Source organism: Onychostruthus taczanowskii, unplaced genomic scaffold (assembly GCF_017590055.1).
Source record: "Onychostruthus taczanowskii isolate IOZ18803 unplaced genomic scaffold, ASM1759005v1 scaffold99, whole genome shotgun sequence".
Lineage (NCBI taxonomy): Eukaryota > Metazoa > Chordata > Aves > Passeriformes > Passeridae > Onychostruthus > Onychostruthus taczanowskii.
Window position 1 is genome coordinate 136,941 of NW_024507990.1, and position 3,571 is coordinate 140,511.

Consider the following 3,571-nt stretch of genomic DNA (forward strand, 5'->3'; position numbering starts at 1 on the left):
ACAAAAAAAACAAACAAAAAAATAAAATCCACCACTGACAGAGTCAGAATTTGACCTGACCCCCTTCATCCTCATATAAAGGTCTCCCAAACACTGTTTCATAAAGAAAGAACCAAGTGCCAAGTCCAAAAAAAAATTTTTTTTTAATAATTTTTTTTTATTATTATTTTTTTTCAAACCAGGAATTTTTAGGAAAGATGAACGTTGAATGACATTTTCAAATTATTGTCACAGAAAACAAGATATTCAGACTGAGGAGTGATGCTGATTTGGGGTCAGATGATGTAATTTTATGCCACTTAAGTGTAGCCTTTCCAAATAGCTCTATATAATTTCGTTTTAATTTTTTTTTCAGCAGACACGAACAGCAGACGAGAGCTGGTGCTGACAGGGACAGAGAGAGCAGTTAAAGACTTTAATTTTTTATGAATAAAAATAAAAAACAAGCATTGATGTGAAAATACATCACTTTTACCATGTTTTCAGTGCTGTCTTCCTCTCCTGTGCTAATTCCCATGGCACTCAGCCTCCACGTGGGCTTTCCAGGCTCTGTCACCCTGGTGTGATGCTAATGCTGCCCTGGAACAGGGAAAGGTCTCTCTGCAGCTTGCATTGATGGAATCTGCTCAAGAGCCCCTGGAGTTCAGCAGTTCTCACCCAGCGGGCAGGGAACTGTTCCAGAGTGGAGCCTGAGTTCCCAGAGGGCTCTGAAAAGTCACCAATCAAAGCAGGGCTGAATTACATCTTCAGCCAAGAGAAGTGATTTTTGAGCTAAAGCAAAACAAACAAACAAACAAACCCCACACTTTTATAGCAAAGCCTTTCGGGCAGAAAATTTGCACTTGAGAGCACTTAAAATTCTGCCCAAATGCACCAGAGATCCCTCTTCAGCCCGAGCTGCCCAGTTTAAGTAGGTTTGAGGCCAAAAAAGTGGTGTTTTCATGGCAGCATGACTGCTGGGCAATAACAATCTCACTGTTAAATCCCAGTGGAGTGAAGGCAGCTGGGGAAGGTTTCCTCTCCTGCGTTGTCAGTAAAACACCAGTATCTTATTTCAAATAATAGAGGGGTTTAAGACAGATTTTGCCATTCTGCAAAGGAAAGAGCCTGGTTTTATCAGTGTTCAAGGCAACCCTGCAGAGCAACTGCTTGTTAAGGTGTAGCATAAAGAATAAGATGATTTTAAGAAGAAATAAAGTAGCACTGCTCACTCAGAAAGTCCAGCACCAAATGCCTTCCTACCTGTGAGTTTCCTTCTCCCAGCCCAACTCCCATTCCTTTTGATATCATTGAAGGCAATATTATTAATGTGAGGGCTAATGCAGGATGCACTTTAAGCCCAAACTCCCAAAAATAGAGTTTCTCTCTTAGTTCCAGCATTGGCAATGATGATAAAGGTGAGTTTACCCTGCACAGCAAATAGTCCATAGCAGGGCATTAGAATTTCAAGGATTTGACCCTACAAAAAAATACAGGAATAGTATTAATTTGTAAGTTAACATACAATGAGCAGTCTGCTCACAATAACAGGCATGGCCACAAAGAAAATGGCAACACTTACAGGTAATAAAACTGAATATTTGAAAACAGCTGCACAAAGCTGAACTATTTGAACTATTTATTCCAAGTATTTTTTCCTTCAATGGAAATAGTTTTGCCTCAGATGGCAATGGGTTCTAGCAGATGATGGCATGTCAAGGCTTTGGGAGCTGAGAGAGGCACCAGCCCCTCTCATCACCCACTGCACCAGGCAGGGTCCCACAGGGAACACCAGGGTGCAAAAGTGTTGGGTTTCACTGTCACCCTGATTTTTTAAGTTTTTCTAAGCCTTCTGATGTTAACATTCTTGTAACGAACTTTCTCACACACTTTCTGTAAATAACTTATTGTTTTGCATTCTTTTCTGGAGGAGGAGGAGAAATTTGACAGACTGTTGGTTTGTCCAGTGTCACTGGAGAGGTGGCACTGTCACCCTCCAATCCAGTGTCACTTCTGGAAATCTATAAATGTTGAAGTCAGAAATTAAAAGTGCCTCTTTACCGTGGGAGAGCTGCATGTCCATGTCGTGTTATTTCGTGTCCTAGAGTGACATTTCACCACACAGGAGACTCCAGTGGGCACAAGTGCACTGGAAGAAGAGAGGAAGAATGTTCAAGAACATTCTGAATGTTCAAGAAGAGGGTCCCCAGTTTTGGGGACAATTCAGAGTCCTGGCTTGGGTGGGAGATGAGCAGAGACAACACAGAGCAACCTTGGACACCCAGCTGAGAGGGTCCCAGAAATTCCCAGCTGTGGGAACTCAGCACATCACTCTGGATGTCCAGAGTCGCTGAGAGAACCTTTGAGGGGCTCAGAGACCTTGGAATGTTGCCAAAACTTGACTTTGATCCATCCAGAGATGAAACATCTGTGTATGAGGAAATGAGAAGTTTTAGGGTGTGAATAGTGTATTTACAGGGTGAAGTATAGATTTTAGAATTTAGGTACAGGGGAGTCATGAAGACAAGATGGAGGATTCGGGGCATGGTCCTGGGTTCTTCTTTCTTCTTCATGTCTTCCATTTTGTGTGGTGATGTTGGCACTTGGGGATTGGTTCAGGGTGAAGGTACATTTGTCTATAAGGGTGAATAGTATTGGGAAATAAAGGTAAATATGGCACACATAATTTTCACTATAAAGGACACAGCCGCCCTGTGGGCGGGGGAGAGTGCACCTGACTGTCCTGCTGAGCGGACCTCGGCTGGGCAGAGAGAAAAGCTTTGTAGATAAGAGTTAATAAACAAGATTGAAGACCGAAAATCTGAGAGTCCAGACTCGTCCTTCGAAATCGCGGCCACCCAGAACCACTGTCCCCGTGTCGGGGCAGAGACAAATAACAGCTGACCCCGACACCCAGCGTGAATCCCAACACAGCCAAGGTGTCCCTGATCCCACAGAAACACGGCAGCATGTCTGGCAAGCTTGTGGCATTCCCAGTTTGCTGGTGAACACACAGCACTTGTGAGGGAAATTCACCTGAACAATTCGCCAAGCCATTTCAGTGATGGCCATGCCCCCCCAGACTCATCTCCCCATTTTCCACAAATAAAATTTTTTCTCATCGCCCCATTTCTCCTGAGTTAACGATGACACTCAGTGGCCAGGAGGATTCCCTGCAGTCTGCACACATGCTCCAGCATCCAACAGTTAATATTCATTACATATTGCCCACAGCAAATGTCTTCTGGGAGCTTCAGGATCCTAAGAGATGTGATACAGAAAAATCATGGAAGGAAGGCTTAAGAAAAAGGTGGAACCAAACCATAATCTATTTCCAATTTGTGCAGTGACCTGGGAAAAATTTTCCATCAATCCACATCCAGGCTATAAAAAAAGCAGCTCAGAGGAGGCAAAGGCAGCTCTAGATCAAGCTATTAAACAGAGAACATGTAGTCAGAGCAAATCCCACTGCTCCCACAGAGATCAAACCACAAGTGAAGTTAGTTATTATAATGTGAAATTTCTGCTTTCTCTCCTCTTCCACCCCAAGGATGGATGAAAAACAATTGCAGAGCTCCAAGCTCTGCCTCTG